The following is a 20,999-nucleotide window of genomic DNA, read 5'->3' as shown; positions in this document are numbered from 1 at the left end:
CCCTTCAGGAGACTCAGGCCACTGCAGAAGTATCCCTGTGCAGCCAGCTGCAGGAGATAGTCTTGTGCAGCATGCTGCACGACTGAGGCAGATGATTTCCACAGATGCAGGTCCTCCCAACTATTCATGGAACTGTGTCCCTTCAGGAGACTCAGGTCACTGCAGAAGTATCCCTGTGCAGCCAGCTGCGGGAGATAGTCTTGTGCCAGCATGCTGCACGACTGAGGCAGATGCTTTCCATAGGTGAAGGTCCCCCCAACTCTTCATGCAACTGTGCCCCTTCAGGAGACTCAGGCCACTGCAAAGGTATCCCTGTGCAGCCAGCTGCGGGAGATAGTCTTGTGCCACCATGCTGCACTACTGAGGCGGATGCTTTCCACAGGTGCAGGTCCTCCCAACTCTACATGGAACTGTGCCCCTTCAGGAGACTCAGGCCACTGCAGAAGTATCCCTGTGCAGCCAGCTGCGGGACATAGTCTTGTGCCAGTATGCTGCACGACTGAGGCGGATGCTTTCCACAGGTGCAGGTCCTCCCAACTCTTCATGGAACTGTGCCCCTTCAGGAGACTCAGGCCACTGCAGAAGTATCCCTGTGCAGCCAGCTGCGGGAGATAGTCTTGTGCCAGCATTCTGCACGACTGAGGCAGATGCTTTCCACAGGTGCAAGTCCTCCCAACTCTTCATGGAACTGTGCCCCTTCAGGAGACTCAGGCCACTGCAGAAGTATCCCTGTGCAGCCAGCTGCGGGAGATAGTCTTGTGCAGCATGCTGCACGACTGAGGCGGATGATTTCCACAGATGCAGGTCCTCCCAACTATTCATGGAACTGTGTCCCTTCAGGAGACTCAGGCCACTGCAGAAGTATCCCTGTCTAGCCAGCTGCGGGAGATAGTCTTGTGGCAGCATGCTGCACGACTGAGGCGGATGCTTTCCACAGGTGCAGGTCCTCTCAACTCTTCATGGAACTGTGCCCCTTCAGGAGACTCAGGCCACTGCAGAAGTATCCCTGTGGAGCCAGCTGCGGGAGATAGTCTTGTGCCAGCATGCTGCACGACTGAGGTGGATGCTTTGCACAGGCGCAGGTCCTCCCAACTCGTCATGAAACTGTGCCCCTTCAGGAGACTCAGTCCACTGCAGAAGTATCACTGTGCAGCCAGCTGCGGGAGATAGTCTTGTGCAAGCATGCTGCACGACTGAGGCGGATGCTTTCCACAGGTGCAGGTCCTCCCAACTCTTCATGGAACTGTGCCCCTTCAGGAGACTCAGGCCACTGCAGAAGTATCCCTGTGCAGCCGGCTGCGGGAGATAGTCTTGTGCAAGCATGCTGCACGGCTGAGGCGGATGCTTTCCACAGGTGCAGGTCCTCCCAACTCTTCATGGAACTGTGCCCCTTCAGGAGACTCAGGCCACTGCAGAAGTATCCCTGTGCAGCCAGCTGCGGGAGATAGTCTTGTGCAAGCATGCTGCACGACTGAGGCGGATGCTTTCCACAGATGCAGGTCCTCTCAACTCTTCATGGAAATCTGCCCCTTCAGGAGACTCAGGCCACTGCAGAAGTATCCCTGTCTAGCCAGCTGCGGGAGATAGTCTTGTGGCAGCATGCTGCATGACTGAGGCGGATGCTTTCCACAGGTCCAGGTCCACCCAACTCTTCATGGAACTGTGCCCCTTCAGGAGACTCAGGCCACTGCAGAAGTATCCCTGTGCAGTCAGCTGCGGGAGATAGTCTTGTGCCAGCATGCTGCACGACTGAGGCGGATGCTTTCACAGGTGCAGGTCCTCCCAACTCTTCCTGGAACTGTGCCCCTTCAGGAGACTCAGGCCACTGCAGAAGTATCCCTGTGCAGCCAGCTGCGGGAGATAGTCTTGTGCCAGCATGCTGCACGACTGAGGCAGATGCTTTCCACAGGTCCAGGTCCACCCAACTCTTCATGGAACTGTGCCCCTTCAGGAGACTCAGGCCACTGCAGATGTATCCCTGTGCAGTCAGCTGCGGGAGATAGTCTTGTGCCAGCATGCTGCACGACTGAGGCGGATGCTTTCACAGGTGCAGGTCCTCCTAACTCTTCCTGGAACTGTGCCCCTTCAGGAGACTACGAGCACTGCAGAAGTATCCCTGTGCAGCCAGCAGCGGGAGATAGTCTTGTGGCAGCATGCTGCACGACTGAGGTGGATGCTTTCCACAGGTGCAGGTCATCTCAACTCTTCATGGAACTGTGCCCCTTCAGGAGACTCAGGCCACTGCAGAAGTATCCCTGTGCAGCCAGCTGCGGGAGATAGTCTTGTGCCAGCATGCTGCACGAATGAGGTGGATGCTTTCCACAGGTGCAGGTCCTCCCAACTCTTCATGGAACTGTGCCCGTTCAGGAGACTCAGGCCACTGCAGAAGTATCCCTGTGCAGCCAGCTGCGGGAGATAGTCTTCTGCCAGCATGCTGCACGACTGAGGCGGATGCTTTCCACAGGTGCAGGTCCTCCCAACTCTTCATGGAACTGTGCCCCTTCAGGAGACTCAGGCCACTGCAGAAGTATCCCTGTGGAGCCAGCTGCGGGAGATAGTCTTGTGCCAGCATGCTGCACGACTGAGGTGGATGCTTTGCACAGGCGCAGGTCCTCCCAACTCGTCATGGAACTGTGCCCCTTCAGGAGACTCAGTCCACTGCAGAAGTATCACTGTGCAGCCAGCTGCGGGAGATAGTCTTGTGCAAGCATGCTGCACGACTGAGGCGGATGCTTTCCACAGGTGCAGGTCCTCCCAACTCTTCATGGAACTGTGCCCCTTCAGGAGACTCAGGCCACTGCAGAAGTATCCCTGTGCAGCCGGCTGCGGGAGATAGTCTTGTGCAAGCATGCTGCACGGCTGAGGCGGATGCTTTCCACAGGTGCAGGTCCTCCCAACTCTTCATGGAACTGTGCCCCTTCAGGAGACTCAGGCCACTGCAGAAGTATCCCTGTGCAGCCGGCTGCGGGAGATAGTCTTGTGCCAGCATGCTGCACGACTGAGGCGGATGCTTTCCACAGGTGCAAGTCCTCCCAACTCTTCATGGAACTGTGCCCCTTCAGGAGACTCAGTCCACTGCAGAAGTATCCCTGTGCAGCCAGCTGCGGGAGATAGTCTAGTGCAAGCATGCTGCACGACTGAGGCGGATGCTTTCCACAGATGCAGGTCCTCCCAACTCTTCATGGAAATCTGCCCCTTCAGGAGACTCAGGCCACTGCAGAAGTATCCCTGTCTAGCCAGCTGCGGGAGATAGTCTTGTGGCAGCATGCTGCATGACTGAGGCGGATGCTTTCCACAGGTCCAGGTCCACCCAACTCTTCATGGAACTGTGCCCCTTCAGGAGACTCAGGCCACTGCAGAAGTATCCCTGTGCAGTCAGCTGCGGGAGATAGTCTTGTGCCAGCATGCTGCACGACTGAGGCGGATGCTTTCACAGGTGCAGGTCCTCCCAACTCTTCCTGGAACTGTGCCCCTTCAGGAGACTCAGGCCACTGCAGAAGTATCCCTGTGCAGCCAGCTGCGGGAGATAGTCTTGTGCCAGCATGCTGCACAACTGAGGCAGATGCTTTCCACAGGTCCAGGTCCACCCAACTCTTCATGGAACTGTGCCCCTTCAGGAGACTCAGGCCACTGCAGATGTATCCCTGTGCAGTCAGCTGTGGGAGATAGTCTTGTGCCAGCATGCTGCACGACTGAGGCGGATGCTTTCACAGGTGCAGGTCCTCCCAACTCTTCATGGAACTGTGCCCCTTCAGGAGACTCAGGCCACTGCAGAAGTATCCCTGTGCAGCCAGCTGCGGGAGATAGTCTTCTGCCAGCATGCTGCACGACTGAGGCGGATGCTTTCCACAGGTGCAGGTCCTCCCAACTCTTCATGGAACTGTGCCCCTTCAGGAGACTCAGGCCACTGCAGAAGTATCCCTGTGCAGCCAGCTGCGGGAGATAGTCTTGTGCCAGCATGCTGCACCAATGAGGTGGATGCTTTCCACAGGTGCAGGTCCTCCCAACTCTTCATGGAACTGTGCCCCTTCAGGAGACTCAGGCCACTGCAGAAGTATCCCTGTGCAGCCAGCTGCGGGAGATAGTCTTCTGCCAGCATGCTGCACGACTGAGGCGGATGCTTTCCACAGGTGCAGGTCCTCCCAACTCTTCATGGAACTGTGCCCCTTCAGGAGACTCAGGCCACTGCAGAAGTATCCCTGTGGAGCCAGCTGCGGGAGATAGTCTTGTGCCAGCATGCTGCACGACTGAGGTGGATGCTTTGCACAGGCGCAGGTCCTCCCAACTCGTCATGGAACTGTGCCCCTTCAGGAGACTCAGTCCACTGCAGAAGTATCACTGTGCAGCCAGCTGCGGGAGATAGTCTTGTGCAAGCATGCTGCACGACTGAGGCGGATGCTTTCCACAGGTGCAGGTCCTCCCAACTCTTCATGGAACTGTGCCCCTTCAGGAGACTCAGGCCACTGCAGAAGTATCCCTGTGCAGCCGGCTGCGGGAGATAGTCTTGTGCAAGCATGCTGCACGGCTGAGGCGGATGCTTTCCACAGGTGCAGGTCCTCCCAACTCTTCATGGAACTGTGCCCCTTCAGGAGACTCAGGCCACTGCAGAAGTATCCCTGTGCAGCCGGCTGCGGGAGATAGTCTTGTGCCAGCATGCTGCACGACTGAGGCGGATGCTTTCCACAGGTGCAAGTCCTCCCAACTCTTCATGGAACTGTGCCCCTTCAGGAGACTCAGTCCACTGCAGAAGTATCCCTGTGCAGCCAGCTGCGGGAGATAGTCTAGTGCAAGCATGCTGCACGACTGAGGCGGATGCTTTCCACAGATGCAGGTCCTCCCAACTCTTCATGGAAATCTGCCCCTTCAGGAGACTCAGGCCACTGCAGAAGTATCCCTGTCTAGCCAGCTGTGGGAGATAGTCTTGTGGCAGCATGCTGCATGACTGAGGCGGATGCTTTCCACAGGTCCAGGTCCACCCAACTCTTCATGGAACTGTGCCCCTTCAGGAGACTCAGGCCACTGCAGAAGTATCCCTGTGCAGTCAGCTGCGGGAGATAGTCTTGTGCCAGCATGCTGCACGACTGAGGCGGATGCTTTCACAGGTGCAGGTCCTCCCAACTCTTCCTGGAACTGTGCCCCTTCAGGAGACTCAGGCCACTGCAGAAGTATCCCTGTGCAGCCAGCTGCGGGAGATAGTCTTGTGCCAGCATGCTGCACAACTGAGGCAGATGCTTTCCACAGGTCCAGGTCCACCCAACTCTTCATGGAACTGTGCCCCTTCAGGAGACTCAGGCCACTGCAGATGTATCCCTGTGCAGTCAGCTGTGGGAGATAGTCTTGTGCCAGCATGCTGCACGACTGAGGCGGATGCTTTCACAGGTGCAGGTCCTCCTAACTCTTCCTGGAACTGTGCCCCTTCAGGAGACTACGACCACTGCAGAAGTATCCCTGTGCAGCCAGCAGCGGGAGATAGTCTTGTGGCAGCATGCTGCACGACTGAGGTGGATGCTTTCCACAGGTGCAGGTCATCTCAACTCTTCATGGAACTGTGCCCCTCCAGGAGACTCAGGCCACTGCAGAAGTATCCCTGTGCAGCCAGCTGCGGGAGATAGTCTTGTGCCAGCATGCTGCACGAATGAGGTGGATGCTTTCCACAGGTGCAGGTCCTCCCAACTCTTCATGGAACTGTGCCCCTTCAGGAGACTCAGGCCACTGCAGAAGTATCCCTGTGCAGCCAGCTGCGGGAGATAGTCTTCTGCCAGCATGCTGCACGACTGAGGCGGATGCTTTCCACAGGTGCAGGTCCTCCCAACTCTTCATGGAACTGTGCCCCTTCAGGAGACTCAGGCCACTGCAGAAGTATCCCTGTGCAGCCAGCTGCGGGAGATAGTCTTCTGCCAGCATGCTGCACGACTGAGGCGGATGCTTTCCACAGGTGCAGGTCCTCCCAACTCTTCATGGAACTGTGCCCCTTCAGGAGACTCAGGCCACTGCAGAAGTATCCCTGTGCAGCCAGCTGCTTGAGACAGTCTTGTGGCAGCATGCTGCACGACTTAAGCGGATACTTTCCACAGGTTCAGGTCCACCCAACTCTTCATGGAACTGTGCCCCTTCAGGAGACTCAGGCCACTGCAGAAGTATGCAGTCAGCTGCGAGAGATAGTCTTGTGCCAGCATGCTGCACGACTGAGGTGGATGCTTTCACAGGTGCAGGTCCTCCCAATTCTTCATGGAACTGTGCCCCTTCAGGAGACTCAGGCCACTGCAGAAGTATCCCTGTGCAGCCAGCTGCGGGAGATAGTCTTGTGCCAGCATGCTGCACGACTGAGGCGGATGCTTTCCACAGGTGCAGGTCCTCCCAACTCTTCATGGAACTGTGCCCCTTCAGGAGACTCAGTCCACTGCAGAAGTATCCCTGTGCAGCCAGCTGCGGGAGACAGTCTTGTGGCAGCATGCTGCACGACTTAAGCGGATACTTTCCACAGGTTCAGGTCCACCCAACTCTTCATGGAACTGTGCCCCTTCAGGAGACTCAGGCCACTGCAGAAGTATCCCTGTGCAGCCAGCTGCGGGAGATAGTCTTGTGCCAGCATGCTGCACGACTGAGGCGGATGTTTTCCATAGGTGAAGGTCCCCCCAACACTTCATGGAACTGTGCCCCTTTAGGAGACTCAGGCCACTGCAGAAGTATCCCTGTGCAGCCAGCGGCGGGAGATAGTCTTGTGGCAGCATGCTGCACGACTGAGGCGGATGCTTCCCACAGGTGCAGGTCCTCTCAACTCTTCATGGAACTGTGCCCCTTCAGGAGACTCAGGCCACTGCAGAAGTATCCCTGTGGAGCCAGCTGCGGGAGATAGACTTGTGCCAGCATGCTGCACGACTGAGGTGGATGCTTTGCACAGGCGCAGGTCCTCCCAACTCGTCATGGAACTGTGCCCCTTCAGGAGACTCAGGCCACTGCACAAGTATCCCTGTGCAGTCAGCTGTGGGAGATAGTCTTGTGCCAACATGCTGCACGACTGAGGCGGATGCTTTCACAGGTGCAGGTCCTCCTAACTCTTCCTGGAACTGTGCCCCTTCAGGAGACTCAGGCCACTGCAAAAGTATCCCTGTGCAGCCAGCTGCGGGAGATAGTCTTGTGCCAGCATGCTGCACGACTGAGGCGGATGCTTTCCACAGGTACAGGTCCACCCAACTCTTCATGGAACTGTGCCCCTTCAGGAGACTCAGGCCACTGCAGAAGTATCCCTGTGCAGCCAGCTGCGGGAGATAGTCTTGTGCCAGCATGCTGCACGACTGAGGCGGATGCTTTCCACAGGTGCAGGTCCTCCCAACTCTTCATGGAACTGTGCCCCTTCAGGAGACTCAGTCCACTGAAGAAGTATCCCTGTGCAGCCAGCTGCGGGAGATAGTCTTGTGCCAGCATGCTGCACGACTGAGGCAGATGCTTTCCACAGGTGCAGGTCCTACCAACTCTTCATGGAACTGTGCCCCTTCAGGAGACTCAGGCCACTGCAGAAGTATCCCTGTGCAGCCAGCTGCGGGAGATAGTCTTGTGCCAGCATGCTGCACGACTGAGGCGGATGCTTTCCACAGATGTAGGTCCTCCCATCTCTTCATGGAACTGTGCCCCTTCAGGAGACTCAGGCCACTGCAGATGTATCCCTGTGCAGCCAGCATCGGGAGATAGTCTTGTGCCAGCATGCTGCACGACTGATTCGGTTGCTTTCCAGAGGTGCAAGTCCTCCCAACTCTTCATGGAACTGTGCCCCTTCAGGAGACTCAGGCCACTGCAGAAGTATCCCTGTGCAGTCAGCTGCGGGAGATAGTCTTGTGCCAGCCTGCTGCACGACTGAGGCGGATGCTTTCCACAGGTGAAGGTCCTCCCAGCTCTTCATGGAACTGTGCCCCTTCAGGAGACTCAGGCCACTGCAGAAGTATCCCTGTGCAGCCAGCATCGGGAGATAGTCTTGTGCCAGCATGCTGCACGACTGATTCGGTTGCTTTCCAGAGGTGCAAGTCCTCCCAACTCTTCATGGAACTGTGCCCCTTCAGGAGACTCAGGCCACTGCAGAAGTATCCCTGTGCAGCCAGCTGCGGGAGATAGTCTTGTGCAAGCATGCTGCACGACTGAGGCGGATGCTTTCCACAGATGCAGGTCCTCCCAACTCTTCATGGAAATCTGCCCCTTCAGGAGACTCAGGCCACTGCAGAAGTATCCCTGTCTAGCCAGCTGCGGGAGATAGTCTTGTGGCAGCATGCTGCATGACTGAGGCGGATGCTTTCCACAGGTCCAGGTCCACCCAACTCTTCATGGAACTGTGCCCCTTCAGGAGACTCAGGCCACTGCAGAAGTATCCCTGTGCAGTCAGCTGCGGGAGATAGTCTTGTGCCAGCATGCTGCACGACTGAGGCGGATGCTTTCACAGGTGCAGGTCCTCCCAACTCTTCCTGGAACTGTGCCCCTTCAGGAGACTCAGGCCACTGCAGAAGTATCCCTGTGCAGCCAGCTGCGGGAGATAGTCTTGTGCCAGCATGCTGCACGACTGAGGCAGATGCTTTCCACAGGTCCAGGTCCACCCAACTCTTCATGGAACTGTGCCCCTTCAGGAGACTCAGGCCACTGCAGATGTATCCCTGTGCAGTCAGCTGCGGGAGATAGTCTTGTGCAAGCATGCTGCACGACTGAGGCGGATGCTTTCACAGGTGCAGGTCCTCCTAACTCTTCCTGGAACTGTGCCCCTTCAGGAGACTACGAGCACTGCAGAAGTATCCCTGTGCAGCCAGCAGCGGGAGATAGTCTTGTGGCAGCATGCTGCACGACTGAGGTGGATGCTTTCCACAGGTGCAGGTCATCTCAACTCTTCATGGAACTGTGCCCCTTCAGGAGACTCAGGCCACTGCAGAAGTATCCCTGTGCAGCCAGCTGCGGGAGATAGTCTTGTGCCAGCATGCTGCACGAATGTAGTGGATGCTTTCCACAGGTGCAGGTCCTCCCAACTCTTCATGGAACTGTGGCCCTTCAGGAGACTCAGGCCACTGCAGAAGTATCCCTGTGCAGCCAGCTGCGGGAGATAGTCTTCTGCCAGCATGCTGCACGACTGAGGCGGATGCTTTCCACAGGTGCAGGTCCTCCCAACTCTTCATGGAACTGTGCCCCTTCAGGAGACTCAGGCCACTGCAGAAGTATCCCTGTGGAGCCAGCTGCGGGAGATAGTCTTGTGCCAGCATGCTGCACGACTGAGGTGGATGCTTTGCACAGGCGCATGTCCTCCCAACTCGTCATGGAACTGTGCCCCTTCAGGAGACTCAGTCCACTGCAGAAGTATCACTGTGCAGCCAGCTGCGGGAGATAGTCTTGTGCAAGCATGCTGCACGACTGAGGCGGATGCTTTCCACAGGTGCAGGTCCTCCCAACTCTTCATGGAACTGTGCCCCTTCAGGAGACTCAGGCCACTGCAGAAGTATCCCTGTGCAGCCGGCTGCGGGAGATAGTCTTGTGCAAGCATGCTGCACGGCTGAGGCGGATGCTTTCCACAGGTGCAGGTCCTCCCAACTCTTCATGGAACTGTGCCCCTTCAGGAGACTCAGGCCACTGCAGAAGTATCCCTGTGCAGCCGGTTGCAGGAGATAGTCTTGTGCCAGCATGCTGCACGACTGAGGCGGATGCTTTCCACAGGTGCAAGTCCTCCCAACTCTTCATGGAACTGTGCCCCTTCAGGAGACTCAGTCCACTGCAGAAGTATCCCTGTGCAGCCAGCTGCGGGAGATAGTCTAGTGCAAGCATGCTGCACGACTGAGGCGGATGCTTTCCACAGATGCAGGTCCTCCCAACTCTTCATGGAAATCTGCCCCTTCAGGAGACTCAGGCCACTGCAGAAGTATCCCTGTCTAGCCAGCTGCGGGAGATAGTCTTGTGGCAGCATGCTGCATGACTGAGGCGGATGCTTTCCACAGGTCCAGGTCCACCCAACTCTTCATGGAACTGTTCCCCTTCAGGAGACTCAGGCCACTGCAAAAGTATCCCTGTGCAGTCAGCTGCGGGAGATAGTCTTGTGCCAGCATGCTGCACGACTGAGGCGGATGCTTTCACAGGTGCAGGTCCTCCCAACTCTTCCTGGAACTGTGCCCCTTCAGGAGACTACGACCACTGCAGAAGTATCCCTGTGCAGCCAGCAGCGGGAGATAGTCTTGTGGCAGCATGCTGCACGACTGAGGTGGATGCTTTCCACAGGTGCAGGTCATCTCAACTCTTCATGGAACTGTGCCCCTCCAGGAGACTCAGGCCACTGCAGAAGTATCCCTGTGCAGCCAGCTGCGGGAGATAGTCTTGTGCCAGCATGCTGCACGAATGAGGTGGATGCTTTCCACAGGTGCAGGTCCTCCCAACTCTTCATGGAACTGTGCCCCTTCAGGAGACTCAGGCCACTGCAGAAGTATCCCTGTGCAGCCAGCTGCGGGAGATAGTCTTCTGCCAGCATGCTGCACGACTGAGGCGGATGCTTTCCACAGGTGCAGGTCCTCCCAACTCTTCATGGAACTGTGCCCCTTCAGGAGACTCAGGCCACTGCAGAAGTATCCCTGTGCAGCCAGCTGCGGGAGATAGTCTTCTGCCAGCATGCTGCACGACTGAGGCGGATGCTTTCCACAGGTGCAGGTCCTCCCAACTCTTCATGGAACTGTGCCCCTTCAGGAGACTCAGGCCACTGCAGAAGTATCCCTGTGCAGCCAGCTGCTTGAGACAGTCTTGTGGCAGCATGCTGCACGACTTAAGCGGATACTTTCCACAGGTTCAGGTCCACCCAACTCTTCATGGAACTGTGCCCCTTCAGGAGACTCAGGCCACTGCAGAAGTATGCAGTCAGCTGCGAGAGATAGTCTTGTGCCAGCATGCTGCACGACTGAGGTGGATGCTTTCACAGGTGCAGGTCCTCCCAATTCTTCATGGAACTGTGCCCCTTCAGGAGACTCAGGCCACTGCAGAAGTATCCCTGTGCAGCCAGCTGCGGGAGATAGTCTTGTGCCAGCATGCTGCACGACTGAGGCGGATGCTTTCCACAGGTGCAGGTCCTCCCAACTCTTCATGGAACTGTGCCCCTTCAGGAGACTCAGTCCACTGCAGAAGTATCCCTGTGCAGCCAGCTGCGGGAGACAGTCTTGTGGCAGCATGCTGCACGACTTAAGCGGATACTTTCCACAGGTTCAGGTCCACCCAACTCTTCATGGAACTGTGCCCCTTCAGGAGACTCAGGCCACTGCAGAAGTATCCCTGTGCAGCCAGCTGCGGGAGATAGTCTTGTGCCAGCATGCTGCACGACTGAGGCGGATGTTTTCCATAGGTGAAGGTCCCCCCAACACTTCATGGAACTGTGCCCCTTTAGGAGACTCAGGCCACTGCAGAAGTATCCCTGTGCAGCCAGCGGCGGGAGATAGTCTTGTGGCAGCATGCTGCACGACTGAGGCGGATGCTTCCCACAGGTGCAGGTCCTCTCAACTCTTCATGGAACTGTGCCCCTTCAGGAGACTCAGGCCACTGCAGAAGTATCCCTGTGGAGCCAGCTGCGGGAGATAGACTTGTGCCAGCATGCTGCACGACTGAGGTGGATGCTTTGCACAGGCGCAGGTCCTCCCAACTCGTCATGGAACTGTGCCCCTTCAGGAGACTCAGGCCACTGCACAAGTATCCCTGTGCAGTCAGCTGTGGGAGATAGTCTTGTGCCAACATGCTGCACGACTGAGGCGGATGCTTTCACAGGTGCAGGTCCTCCTAACTCTTCCTGGAACTGTGCCCCTTCAGGAGACTCAGGCCACTGCAAAAGTATCCCTGTGCAGCCAGCTGCGGGAGATAGTCTTGTGCCAGCATGCTGCACGACTGAGGCGGATGCTTTCCACAGGTACAGGTCCACCCAACTCTTCATGGAACTGTGCCCCTTCAGGAGACTCAGGCCACTGCAGAAGTATCCCTGTGCAGCCAGCTGCGGGAGATAGTCTTGTGCCAGCATGCTGCACGACTGAGGCGGATGCTTTCCACAGGTGCAGGTCCTCCCAACTCTTCATGGAACTGTGCCCCTTCAGGAGACTCAGTCCACTGAAGAAGTATCCCTGTGCAGCCAGCTGCGGGAGATAGTCTTGTGCCAGCATGCTGCACGACTGAGGCAGATGCTTTCCACAGGTGCAGGTCCTACCAACTCTTCATGGAACTGTGCCCCTTCAGGAGACTCAGGCCACTGCAGAAGTATCCCTGTGCAGCCAGCTGCGGGAGATAGTCTTGTGCCAGCATGCTGCACGACTGAGGCGGATGCTTTCCACAGATGTAGGTCCTCCCATCTCTTCATGGAACTGTGCCCCTTCAGGAGACTCAGGCCACTGCAGATGTATCCCTGTGCAGCCAGCATCGGGAGATAGTCTTGTGCCAGCATGCTGCACGACTGATTCGGTTGCTTTCCAGAGGTGCAAGTCCTCCCAACTCTTCATGGAACTGTGCCCCTTCAGGAGACTCAGGCCACTGCAGAAGTATCCCTGTGCAGTCAGCTGCGGGAGATAGTCTTGTGCCAGCCTGCTGCACGACTGAGGCGGATGCTTTCCACAGGTGAAGGTCCTCCCAGCTCTTCATGGAACTGTGCCCCTTCAGGAGACTCAGGCCACTGCAGAAGTATCCCTGTGCAGCCAGCATCGGGAGATAGTCTTGTGCCAGCATGCTGCACGACTGATTCGGTTGCTTTCCAGAGGTGCAAGTCCTCCCAACTCTTCATGGAACTGTGCCCCTTCAGGAGACTCAGGCCACTGCAGAAGTATCCCTGTGCAGCCAGCTGCGGGAGATAGTCTTGTGCAAGCATGCTGCACGACTGAGGCGGATGCTTTCCACAGATGCAGGTCCTCCCAACTCTTCATGGAAATCTGCCCCTTCAGGAGACTCAGGCCACTGCAGAAGTATCCCTGTCTAGCCAGCTGCGGGAGATAGTCTTGTGGCAGCATGCTGCATGACTGAGGCGGATGCTTTCCACAGGTCCAGGTCCACCCAACTCTTCATGGAACTGTGCCCCTTCAGGAGACTCAGGCCACTGCAGAAGTATCCCTGTGCAGTCAGCTGCGGGAGATAGTCTTGTGCCAGCATGCTGCACGACTGAGGCGGATGCTTTCACAGGTGCAGGTCCTCCCAACTCTTCCTGGAACTGTGCCCCTTCAGGAGACTCAGGCCACTGCAGAAGTATCCCTGTGCAGCCAGCTGCGGGAGATAGTCTTGTGCCAGCATGCTGCACGACTGAGGCAGATGCTTTCCACAGGTCCAGGTCCACCCAACTCTTCATGGAACTGTGCCCCTTCAGGAGACTCAGGCCACTGCAGATGTATCCCTGTGCAGTCAGCTGCGGGAGATAGTCTTGTGCAAGCATGCTGCACGACTGAGGCGGATGCTTTCACAGGTGCAGGTCCTCCTAACTCTTCCTGGAACTGTGCCCCTTCAGGAGACTACGAGCACTGCAGAAGTATCCCTGTGCAGCCAGCAGCGGGAGATAGTCTTGTGGCAGCATGCTGCACGACTGAGGTGGATGCTTTCCACAGGTGCAGGTCATCTCAACTCTTCATGGAACTGTGCCCCTTCAGGAGACTCAGGCCACTGCAGAAGTATCCCTGTGCAGCCAGCTGCGGGAGATAGTCTTGTGCCAGCATGCTGCACGAATGTAGTGGATGCTTTCCACAGGTGCAGGTCCTCCCAACTCTTCATGGAACTGTGGCCCTTCAGGAGACTCAGGCCACTGCAGAAGTATCCCTGTGCAGCCAGCTGCGGGAGATAGTCTTCTGCCAGCATGCTGCACGACTGAGGCGGATGCTTTCCACAGGTGCAGGTCCTCCCAACTCTTCATGGAACTGTGCCCCTTCAGGAGACTCAGGCCACTGCAGAAGTATCCCTGTGGAGCCAGCTGCGGGAGATAGTCTTGTGCCAGCATGCTGCACGACTGAGGTGGATGCTTTGCACAGGCGCATGTCCTCCCAACTCGTCATGGAACTGTGCCCCTTCAGGAGACTCAGTCCACTGCAGAAGTATCACTGTGCAGCCAGCTGCGGGAGATAGTCTTGTGCAAGCATGCTGCACGACTGAGGCGGATGCTTTCCACAGGTGCAGGTCCTCCCAACTCTTCATGGAACTGTGCCCCTTCAGGAGACTCAGGCCACTGCAGAAGTATCCCTGTGCAGCCGGCTGCGGGAGATAGTCTTGTGCAAGCATGCTGCACGGCTGAGGCGGATGCTTTCCACAGGTGCAGGTCCTCCCAACTCTTCATGGAACTGTGCCCCTTCAGGAGACTCAGGCCACTGCAGAAGTATCCCTGTGCAGCCGGTTGCAGGAGATAGTCTTGTGCCAGCATGCTGCACGACTGAGGCGGATGCTTTCCACAGGTGCAAGTCCTCCCAACTCTTCATGGAACTGTGCCCCTTCAGGAGACTCAGTCCACTGCAGAAGTATCCCTGTGCAGCCAGCTGCGGGAGATAGTCTAGTGCAAGCATGCTGCACGACTGAGGCGGATGCTTTCCACAGATGCAGGTCCTCCCAACTCTTCATGGAAATCTGCCCCTTCAGGAGACTCAGGCCACTGCAGAAGTATCCCTGTCTAGCCAGCTGCGGGAGATAGTCTTGTGGCAGCATGCTGCATGACTGAGGCGGATGCTTTCCACAGGTCCAGGTCCACCCAACTCTTCATGGAACTGTTCCCCTTCAGGAGACTCAGGCCACTGCAAAAGTATCCCTGTGCAGTCAGCTGCGGGAGATAGTCTTGTGCCAGCATGCTGCACGACTGAGGCGGATGCTTTCACAGGTGCAGGTCCTCCCAACTCTTCCTGGAACTGTGCCCCTTCAGGAGACTCAGGCCACTGCAGAAGTATCCCTGTGCAGCCAGCTGCGGGAGATAGTCTTGTGGCAGCATGCTGCACGACTGAGGTGGATGCTTTCCACAGGTGCAGGTCATCTCAACTCTTCATGGAACTGTGCCCCTCCAGGAGACTCAGGCCACTGCAGAAGTATCCCTGTGCAGCCAGCTGCGGGAGATAGTCTTGTGCCTGCATGCTGCACGACTGAGGCAGATGCTTTCCACAGGTCCAGGTCCACCCAACTCTTCATGGAACTGTGCCCCTTCAGGAGACTCAGGCCACTGCAGATGTATCCCTGTGCAGTCAGCTGTGGGAGATAGCCTTGTGCCAGCATGCTGCACGACTGAGGCGGATGCTTTCACAGGTGCAGGTCCTCCTAACTCTTCCTGGAACTGTGCCCCTTCAGGAGACTACGACCACTGCAGAAGTATCCCTGTGCAGCCAGCAGCGGGAGATAGTCTTGTGCCAGCATGCTGCACGACTGAGGCGGATGCTTTCCACAGGTGCAGGTCATCTCAACTCTTCATGGAACTGTGCCCCTCCAGGAGACTCAGGCCACTGCAGAAGTATCCCTGTGCAGCCAGCTGCGGGAGATAGTCTTGTGCCAGCATGCTGCACGAATGAGGTGGATGCTTTCCACAGGTGCAGGTCATCTCAACTCTTCATGGAACTGTGCCCCTCCAGGAGACTCAGGCCACTGCAGAAGTATCCCTGTGCAGCCAGCTGCGGGAGATAGTCTTGTGCCAGCATGCTGCACGAATGAGGTGGATGCTTTCCACAGGTGCAGGTCCTCCCAACTCTTCATGGAACTGTGCCCCTTCAGGAGACTCAGGCCACTGCAGAAGTATCCCTGTGCAGCCAGCTGCGGGAGATAGTCTTCTGCCAGCATGCTGCACGACTGAGGCGGATGCTTTCCACAGGTGCAGGTCCTCCCAACTCTTCATGGAACTGTGCCCCTTCAGGAAACTCAGGCCACTGCAGAAGTATCCCTGTGCAGCCAGCTGCGGGAGATAGTCTTGTGCCAGCATGCTGCACGACTGAGGCGGATGCTTTCCACAGGTGCAGGTCCTCCCAACTCTTCATGGAACTGTGCCCCTTCAAGAGACTCAGGCCACTGCAGAAGTATCCCTGTGCAGCCAGCTGCGGGAGATAGTCTTGTGCCAGCATGCTGCACGACTGAGGCGGATGCTTTCCACAGGTGCAGGTCCTCCCAACTCTTCATGGAACTGTGCCCCTTCAGGAGACTCAGGCCACTGCAGAAGTATGCAGTCAGCTGCGAGAGATAGTCTTGTGCCAGCATGCTGCACGACTGAGACGGATGCTTTCACAGGTGCAGGTCCTCCCAATTCTTCCTGGAACTGTGCCCCTTTAGGAGACTCAGGCCACTGCAGAAGTATCCCTGTGCAGCCAGCTGCGGGAGATAGTCTTGTGCCAGCATGCTGCACGACTGAGGCGGATGCTTTCCACAGGTGCAGGTCCTCCCAACTCTTCATGGAACTGTGCCCCTTCAGGAGACTCAGGCCACTGCAGAAGTATCCCTGTGCAGCCAGCTGCGGGAGATAGTCTTGTGCCAGCATGCTGCACGACTGAGGCGGATGCTTTCCACAGGTGCAGGTCCTCCCAACTCTTCATGGAACTGTGCCCCTTCAGGAGACTCAGTCCACTGCAGAAGTATCCCTGTGCAGCCAGCTGCGGGAGACAGTCTTGTGGCAGCATGCTGCACGACTTAAGCGGATACTTTCCACAGGTTCAGGTCCACCCAACTCTTCATGGAACTGTGCCCCTTCAGGAGACTCAGGCCACTGCAGAAGTATCCCTGTGCAGCCAGCTGCGGGAGATAGTCTTGTGCCAGCATGCTGCACGACTGAGGCGGATGTTTTCCATAGGTGAAGGTCCCCCCAACACTTCATGGAACTGTGCCCCTTTAGGAGACTCAGGCCACTGCAGAAGTATCCCTGTGCAGCCAGCGGCGGGAGATAGTCTTGTGCCAGCATGCTGCACGACTGAGTCGGATGCTTTCCAGAGGTGCAAGTCCTCCCAACTCTTCATGGAACTGTGCCCCTTCAGGAGACTCAGGCCACTGCAGAAGTATCCCTGTCTAGCCAGCTGCGGGAGATAGTCTTGTGGCAGCATGCTGCACGATTGAGGCGGATGCTTCCCACAGGTGCAGGTCCTCTCAACTCTTCATGGAACTGTGCCCCTTCAGGAGACTCAGGCCACTGCAGAAGTATCCCTGTGGAGCCAGCTGCGGGAGATAGTCTTGTGCCAGCATGCTGCACGACTGAGGTGGATGCTTTGCACAGGCGCAGGTTCTCCCAACTCGTCATGGAACTGTGCCCCTTCAGGAGACTCAGGCCACTGCACAAGTATCCCTGTGCAGTCAGCTGTGGGAGATAGTCTTGTGCCAACATGCTGCACGACTGAGGCGGATGCTTTCACAGGTGCAGGTCCTCCTAACTCTTCCTGGAACTGTGCCCCTTCAGGAGACTCAGGCCACTGCAAAAGTATCCCTGTGCAGCCAGCTGCGGGAGATAGTCTTGTGCCAGCATGCTGCACGACTGAGGCGGATGCTTTCCACAGGTCCAGGTCCACCCAACTCTTCATGGAACTGTGCCCCTTCAGGAGACTCAGGCCACTGCAGAAGTATCCCTGTGCAGTCAGCTGCGGGAGATAGTCTTGTGCCAGCATGCTGCACGACTGAGGCGGATGCTTTCCACAGATGTAGGTCCTCCCAACTCTTCATGGAACTGTGCCCCTTCAGGAGACTCAGGCCACTGCAGAAGTATCCCTGTGCAGCCAGCTGCGGGAGATAGTCTTGTGCCAGCATGCTGCACGACTGAGGCGGATGCTTTCCACAGGTGCAGGTCCTCCCAACTCTTCATGGAACTGTGCCCCTTCAGGAGACTCAGTCCACTGAAGAAGTATCCCTGTGCAGCCAGCTGCGGGAGATAGTCTTGTGCAGCATGCTGCACGACTGAGGCGGATGATTTCCACAGATGCAGGTCCTCCCAACTCTTCATGGAAATCTGCCCCTTCAGGAGACTCAGGCCACTGCAGAAGTATCCCTGTGCAGCCAGCTGCGGGAGATAGTCTTGTGCCAGCATGCTGCACGACTGAGGCAGATGCTTTCCACAGGTGCAGGTCCTCCCAACTCTTCATGGAACTGTGCCCCTTCAGGAGACTCAGGCCACTGCAGAAGTATCCCTGTGCAGCCAGCTGCGGGAGATAGTCTTGTGCCAGCATGCTGCACGACTGAGGCGGATGCTTTCCACAGATGTAGGTCCTCCCATCTCTTCATGGAACTGTGCCCCTTCAGGAGACTCAGGCCACTGCAGAAGTATCCCTGTGCAGCCAGCATCAGGAGATAGTCTTGTGCCAGCATGCTGCACGACTGATTCGGTTGCTTTCCAGAGGTGCAAGTCCTCCCAACTCTTCATGGAACTGTGCCCCTTCAGGAGACTCAGGCCACTGCAGAAGTATCCCTGTGCAGTCAGCTGCGGGAGATAGTCTTGTGCCAGCATGCTGCACGACTGAGGCGGATGCTTTCACAGGTGCAGGTCCGCCTAACTCTTCCTGGAACTGTGCCCCTCCAGGAGACTACGACCACTGCAGAAGTATCCCTGTGCAGCCAGCTGCGGGAGATAGTCTTGTGCCAGCATGCTGCACGACTGAGGCGGATGCTTTCCACAGGTCCAGGTCCACCCAACTCTTCATGGAACTGTGCCCCTTCAGGAGACTCAGGCCACTGCAGAAGTATCCCTGTGCAGTCAGCTGCGGGAGATAGTCTTGTGCCAACATGCTGCACGACTGAGGCGGATGCTTTCACAGGTCCAGGTCCACCCAACTCTTCCTGGAACTGTGCCCCTTCAGGAGACTCAGGCCACTGCAAAAGTATCCCTGTGCAGCCAGCTGCGGGAGATAGTCTTGTGCCAGCATGCTGCACGACTGAGGCGGATGCTTTCCACAGGTCCAGGTCCACCCAACTCTTCATGGAACTGTGCCCCTTCAGGAGACTCAGGCCACTGCAGAAGTATCCCTGTGCAGTCAGCTGCGGGAGATAGTCTTGTGCCAGCATGCTGCACGACTGAGGCGGATGCTTTCCACAGATGTAGGTCCTCCCAACTCTTCATGGAACTGTGCCCCTTCAGGAGACTCAGGCCACTGCAGAAGTATCCCTGTGCAGCCAGCTGCGGGAGATAGTCTTGTGCAGCATGCTGCACGACTGACGCGGATGCTTTCCACAGATTCAGGTCCTCCCAACTCTTCATGGAAATCTGCCCCTTCAGGAGACTCAGGCCACTGCAGAAGTATCCCTGTGCAGCTGCGGGAGATAGTCTTGTGCCAGCATGCTGCACGACTGAGGCAGATGCCTTCCACAGGTGCAGGTCCTCCCAACTCTTCATGGAACTGTGCCCCTTCAGGAGACTCAGGCCACTGCAGAAGTATCCCTGTGCAGCCAGCTGCGGGAGATAGTCTTGTGCCAGCATGCTGCACGACTGAGGCGGATGCTTTCCACAGATGTAGGTCCTCCCAACTCTTCATGGAACTGTGCCCCTTCAGGAGACTCAGGCCACTGCAGAAGTATCCCTGTGCAGCCAGCATCGGGAGATAGTCTTGTGCCAGCATGCTACACGACTGAGTCGGATGCTTTCCAGAGGTGCAAGTCCTCCCAACTCTTCATGGAACTGTGTCCCTTCAGGAGACTCAGGCCACTGCAGAAGTATCCCTGTCTAGCCAGCTGTGGGAGATAGTCTTGTGCCAGCATGCTGCACGACTGAGGCGGATGCTTTCACAGGTGCAGGTCCTCCCAACTCTTCCTGGAACTGTGCCCCTTCAGGAGACTCAGGCCACTGCAGAAGTATCCCTGTGCAGCCAGCTGCGGGAGATAGTCTTGTGCCAGCATGCTGCACGACTGAGGCGGATACTTTCCACAGGTCCAGGTCCACCCAACTCTTCATGGAACTGTGCCCCTTCAGGAGACTCAGGCCACTGCAGAAGTATCCCTGTGCAGTCAGCTGCGGGAGATAGTCTTGTGCCAGCATGCTGCACGACTGAGGCGGATGCTTTCACAGGTGAAGGTCCTCCTAACTCTTCCTGGAACTGTGCCCCTTCAGGAGACTATGACCACTGCAGAAGTATCCCTGTGCAGCCAGCTGCGGGAGATAGTCTTGTGGCAGCATGCTGCACGACTGAGGCGGGTGCTTTCCACAGGTGCTGGTTCTCTCAACTCTTCATGGAACTGTGCCCCTTCAGGAGACTCAGGCCACTGCAGAAGTATCCCTGTGCAGCCTGCTGCGGGAGATAGTCTTGTGTCAGCATGCTGCACGACTGAGGTGGATGCTTTGCACAGGTGCAGGTCCTCCCAACTCTTCATGGAACTGTGCCCCTTCAGGAGACTCAGGCCACTGCAGAAGTATCCCTGTGCAGCCATCTGCGGGAGATAGTCTTGTGGCAGCATGCTGCACGACTGAGGCGGATGCTTTCCACAGGTCCAGGTCCACCCAACTCTTCATGGAACTGTGCCCCTTCAGGAGACTCAGGCCACTGCAGAAGTATCCCTGTGCAGTCAGCTGCGGGAGATAGTCTTGTGCCAGCATGCTGCACGACTGAGGCGGATGCTTTCACAGGTACAGGTCCTCCGAACTCTTCCTGGAACTGTGCCCCTTCAGGAGACTACGACCACTGCAGAAGTATCCCTGTGCAGCCAGCTGCGGGAGATAGTCTTGTGCCAGCATGCTGCACGACTGAGGTGGATGCTTTGCACAGGTGCAGGTCCTCTCAACTCTTCATGGAACTGTGCCCCTTCAGGAGACTCAGGCCTCTGCAGAAGTATCCCTGTGCAGCCAGCTGCGGGAGATAGTCTTGTGCCAGCATGCTGCACGACTGAGGTGGATGCTTTGCACAGGTGCAGGTCCTCCCAACTCTTCATGGAACTGTGCCCCTTCAGGAGACTCAGTCCACTGCAGAAGTATCACTGTGCAGCCAGCTGCGGGAGATAGTCGTGTGCAAGCATGCTGCACGACTGAGGCGGATGCTTTCCACAGGTGCAGGACCTCCCAACTCTTCATGGAACTGTGCCCCTTCAGGAGACTATGACCACTGCAGAAGTATCCCTGTGCAGCCAGCTGCGGGAGATAG

This window comes from Ambystoma mexicanum, chromosome 6p (assembly GCF_040938575.1).
Source record: "Ambystoma mexicanum isolate Mex_15411 chromosome 6p, UKY_AmexF1_1, whole genome shotgun sequence".
Taxonomy (NCBI): domain Eukaryota; kingdom Metazoa; phylum Chordata; class Amphibia; order Caudata; family Ambystomatidae; genus Ambystoma; species Ambystoma mexicanum.
This window is presented reverse-complemented; position numbering follows the sequence as displayed.